Source organism: Lotus japonicus, chromosome 4 (genome assembly GCF_012489685.1).
Source record: "Lotus japonicus ecotype B-129 chromosome 4, LjGifu_v1.2".
Taxonomy (NCBI): domain Eukaryota; kingdom Viridiplantae; phylum Streptophyta; class Magnoliopsida; order Fabales; family Fabaceae; genus Lotus; species Lotus japonicus.
The window spans coordinates 67,046,980-67,052,729 of NC_080044.1; the positions used below are offsets into that span (position 1 = coordinate 67,046,980).

A 5,750-nucleotide genomic window follows, 5' to 3' on the forward strand; every position below is an offset into this window, starting at 1 on the left:
AGTTAGTTAGGCAGTTGGTCAGTTAAGCTTCTGTTATAATTCAGTAAGCTTTAGCTTACTCTGCAACCTATGCTTGCTCATTATAAATAGTGTAATATCTGACAGTTGTAAATACCTTCAATAGAATATTCAATATCTCAGATCTACTTTCTCTCTCCTCTCTCTCTCTCTCTTCTCTCTTCTTTCTCTGTTCAGTCTCCGTTCTGTTAATTCTGAAGTTGAAAAATAGAAAACCATACATGCACTAAGTACATGAGAAAATCCAACAAGAATTTTCAGGATGAGGGAAAAAGCTAGTTTGGATTAATTTTCCATAAATTCTGACCTGATCATAACCTCTTTGTAGAAGTGAAGAGTAAATTGCACAAAAGGGTTTAAGGCCTTCAGCAGCTAGGCCAGCAGCAAAGGTGACAGCATGTTGCTCTGATATACCAACATTAAAATATCTTTATGGGAAGTGCTCTTGGAACAAGTTCAGCCCGGTGCCACCTCCCATTGCAACGTGGATGGCCACAATTCTCTCATCAGCCTCTGCCTCTGCAGTCAAAGACTCCGCAAAGTACTGGGTGTAAGACCGGGTACTTGTTTTGGGTTTCAACTGCTTCCCTGACTTGGGATCAAATTTCACAACACCTGCATAGAAAAGAACCCATCAAGCCAATTTGCAATTATTTGCGTTGGACACATTGCATGTTTGCGTAAAGTATGGGGAGGCCAAAATTACGATGGACAAGCACATAAACTATGCGAAGTTGCTTGTGTTCACTGTGATTCTGACTCACAATGATTTTCAATGTGTATCTGAAGATGAACACAATTGAATTGAGTATAAATTCAGAACATTAAAATGGGCATGTTTCAGATAGAATGGAATTAAGATAGATAGATTATAAATGGGCACTTTTGGATGACAATATAAATGTTTTGAATCTGTATCCACAGGTCCTTGAGTCTGGCAGAACATCGTCCTTTTCATGAAGAAATATGGCGCAGAGAAAGAAGAATACGAACGGAAGAAAGAACGTAAAAAATGTGCGTTTAGAATGGAATTAAAGTGAATCAGTTGCAATTAGAAACCCAAATGCTCGTGAATAAAATCATTGCAAATTGGCATAAATTTGAGTATAAAATCTTTTTTTTAAAGTTAACCTAAACCCAAATGCAATTGAATAAACATGTTTCTTTTGCCCAGGTTTATGGTGAGGCTTTGAGTCTTCCTTCAACTTTTGCTGTTATTTTTTACGGTTAACTTTTGTTGGCGTTATTTATTCAGTGTATGCTGATTTTTTATCAAACATATTGCCTTCATTTTTTAAGAGACCCTTGAATACATGTACTTGAATGATAGCTGGATCACTAAATATGTGCTCTTCTGCTTTGCAGATGTCGGGAGGGACTTGATTTGCAAATTATAAAATGATCTTCTGCTCTCCTTTGTACAGGTTGTGAAAATTTGGCTTCCTGGGAAAATTTCTTTCTGGAAATAACAACAATTAATCAAGGTGTGTCTTTCCTTTTTTTTCTTTGTTGTAATTGTTGAATATGAGAGACCCTTGATTTCCCTAGCTTACTGCTAATGTGTGGTGCATCAGACAGTGGGCTTAATCCCTTTTGTAATTTGATATTTGATTACCAATGGGTAGCTACATGTCAGTTTGTTTATCACAGCAGTTTTTTCTTTTCTTTTCTGCATTATGATTTTTGTGTTCTGAATTGTCCCATGAAATTTGCAATTTTTTTTTCCAGACATGGGGCTTAATCCCTTTTGTAATTTGATATTTGATTTCCAATGGATAGCTACATGTCAGTTTGTTTATCACTGCATCTTTTTTTTTCTGCATCATGATTAGTGTTTGTGTTTTGAACTGTCCCATGAAATTTGTAGTTTTTTTTTCCCCTTTTGCAGATTATTAGCTACACAAAGCTCAGTAGTAGACAATATAAGATCTATATTGGTTTGATTTTCGTGACTTCAGGTGAATATCTTTCCTTTTTTCTTTGTTGTGATTGTAAGATGTATGAAAAAAACCGAATGTTTAGAGATGCTAGCTGTTTCTAATTATTGATGTTCTGTATTTATAGTATGTATTCTAGGGATCAAAATAAGGCTTTAACTGAGCTTATGTATGCACATCAGATCATGGATTACAAATATTAGCTATGCAGCACATCACCAGTCACGTATGGGATAATAGGATCATCATTAGAATTAGAATTTAGAATATTGTTACATTTTTTAACCATGTCCTTTTGAAGGGTACTCACAAAAAGAAAATTGAACCATAGCCTCTTGAAGAACAATGTCCATAGGAGCGTTTTTGCAAGATGCATAAAAAATTTGGTTTTAATTAGTGCGTGTTTGCTTAAAAGTAGCAAAAAAAATAGCAAAATAAAAGCACGTTGCCTCAATCCATGATCCATCCCTCTGAGTTCCATTGGCTTTTTTGCATTGGAATGATGCAAGATGTGCTTTTAGGATGAAAACAACTTAACTTAATATCACATAGAACCAAAGTATTTTTTTTATAATAGAGCCAAAAACTGATAAAGAATCACATAACTTTTTTAATATCATGCAAGATAATTGTTTTTTACCCTGTTATGATGATGCAAAGATACAGATTCTGAGGATATCATACTTATTTTTTCTCAGTACTTAAATGAGTTGTGGTGGGCCCTCAATTAGAGAATAAAGAATTCCAGGACAAAGAAGCTCTTCAGAGTTGTTATGCTTATATCATTATATGCTCTTTCCTCCATGATAGGGAAATTATTTCCTTCTCTTAAAAGGGCGGCACATGCGATATGAAAGCACATGTGTTTTTCCTTCATTAACATTATTATTGATATGAAATTAGTTTTTTCCTTAGGGTTAAAATTATGTTACGGGTACTTCTAACTGCTCGCTTTTGTTTTGTTTTGTTTAGGCTGTCACCGTTGTTGATTGTTTTGGTGTGTTGGATATTGTGAGATCAATTAAGATGACGCAGCAAAAGAGAGAGTTGTAGAAAGTAGACTTTGACCTCCATTTTTTATGTTTGGTTAGAATTGAGTTGTCACCTTGGAGTTGTATCTGAGTGACATGACAATACCATTCAGGATAGAGCTTTATGACATAGAAAGTGGTTCGCCATCATCACCTCTCCAATATTCAACATGAACTACTACTTCATTTGACTGCCTTGGCATCAAGAGAGCTAAGGAATCTATCTGTCTTTGTATTATCACTAGCATTATGTAAACTTTTCATAAAACCAAATACTACCATTAAGATAACATGATTCTTTTTTTTATCCCGATTTGTTTTTCGCGATATGTTTTCGTTAACTTTCTAAGGTTGGCAGTGTAACTTTCTAAATTCCTTCTACCAAGTTGGGAAATTATGAAGTTCATATTGAATGTAATTAAAAACTGCTAATAGTTGAAATTTGAATTAAGAATGAAACAGTAAAATTAAAATTGAAAGCCAATTATTAAATACCAATTTACTTATTCAACTTTTGTTTGGGTATCTGAAATAATGATTAAGTTTCTAAAAGATTTTATATGAATGCAATTAACTATTTAAAATCTACTTTTCTTGGTTCCTATATTAATGTGCAAAAGATTTCATTAAATTAAAACATAAGGGGTTAGCAAAGTCATGGAATCCCAAGGGGATTTTAGTGAAGCTTATAGTGGAATAATAAAAGTACATTAACACCATTAAGTCTATTAAAAAATATCTAAAAAATTGTAACCGATATAAATTATTGTGCAAATGATTTCATTAAATTAAAACATAAGGGGTTAGCAAAGTCATGGAATCCTAATGGGATTTTAGTGAAGCTTACAATTGAATAATAAAAGTACATTAACACCATTAAGTCTATTAAAAAATATTAAAAAAATTGTAATTGATATAAATTAATGTGCAAATGATTTCATTAAACTAAAACACAGGGGAGTTACCAAAGTCATAGAATCCCAAGGGGATTTTAGTGAAGCTTACAATTGATAATAAAGGTACAAAAATTAATATCTTTTTAGAGTAATATATAAAAAAACTTATGAGAGTGGCTTTTTAACTTCTCTATTTCTGCCCACTCATGTGTTTTTTTGTTTTGTTTTAACTAAAGACTATGTGACACCATTTATTTTAATATAAAATTTGAAACTGACATCAATTAAAACGTAGGGGTTGTGCACAAGTAAATGTGCAAATGATTTGATTAAATTAGAACATAGGAGAGTTACAAAGTGGTGGAATCCCAAGGGAATTTTAGTCAAGCTTGCAATTGAATATTAAACACCATTAAGCCTATTAAAAAATGAAACTGAAGACAATTGACAACCCAATACACAACTAAGCAAAAACTAAAAGGCAAATAATTAGTATGTCTGAACTATAATCTAGAGACCATGGCACCGTGGCTAAACTAAAATGAAACTGATGTCAACAATCATCCTCTCAAATGGAAAAATACATATATAATTATCAAGAATCTGAACCACAGAGAGAGAATGAGAATAAGAAAGATCCAACTTCCTCCCAAATTTTCATAGTTGATATTAAGCATAGGAGATGGAAATGTAGGTAAGCATATAGAAGATGAAACAATTTTGGACATCCCTCTGAATTTTTTGATCCCACATTCATGTGTTATAATGACATCTATTGTCAAGTCTACTTATCCGTCTTTCCTTCAAAACTACGAAGATCCAAAAAAATTCCCTAATCTTGCTATTTTAGCTCCTACAAATGATATTGTTGATAGTTTGAATGAATACATGATGTCATTGTTGCCTGAAGATGAGAAAACTTATTTGAGTGTCGATAACACATGTGCATCAGACAGAAATTATGTCAGCCCAGATGATATCCACACACCGGAGTTTTTAAACACAAAAAACTCTTCAGATTTGCCTAATCATCTACTCCCTCTGTTCCTTTTTAAGTGTCGTTTTAGCATAAAGCTCTCCAACCAAGATAGTGGATTATTAGAGTTGTTTTTTCCATTCTACCCTCTCACATCCCAATTATAAAGTCATAAATTTCTCCAATCAAGATAGTGGGTTGTTAGTTTTTTTCCCATTCTCTCATATCATTAAACCACCTACCACTCTCACTCAATCATAGAGTCATAAAGGTCTTCATAATTATTAAGAAAGAAGAATTTTATGGAAAATGTGAAGTGGAGTTCTTGAAAAAAGTAAGGGTATAATTGACAAAATGGAACCTAAAACATCAAAACGACAGTTAAATATGAACAAAAAAATTGTTCTAAAACGACACTTAAAAATGAACGGAGGGAGTATTAAAGCTAAAAAAAGGAGCTCCAGTGATGCTTTTAAGAAACACCGACCAATCTGCTGGATTGTGCAATGGTACACGTCTGATTATTACTAAAATGAGCAAATATGTTTTGGAAGGAAAGGTTATATCCAGAACAAATGCCGGAGAAAGGGTGCTCATACAAAGATTAACATTAACCTCATCAGATAGGAGAATTCCTTTCAAATTTCAAAGGAGACAATTCCCTATATCACTCTCTTTTGTCATGACAATAAACAAAAGTCAAGGACAATCTCTAAAAAGGGTGGGATTATATTTTCTAAAACCAGTGTTTTCACATGGCCAGTTATATGTAGCGTTCGCTAGATTCACACATCGTAAATGATTAAAAATCTTCATTTGCGATGGTGATGAAAGTAATTCTCATAGAACATCAAATGTAGTTTACAAAAAAATATTTCGCAATGTAATGTGA

The 5,750-nt window shown here is 33.1% G+C and overlaps 1 pseudogene; it reads left to right on the forward strand.

Annotated features, from left to right (window-relative positions):
- Positions 1-4,647: 4,647 nt before the first annotated feature.
- LOC130713199 (uncharacterized) lies at positions 4,648-5,750 on the forward strand (annotated as a pseudogene).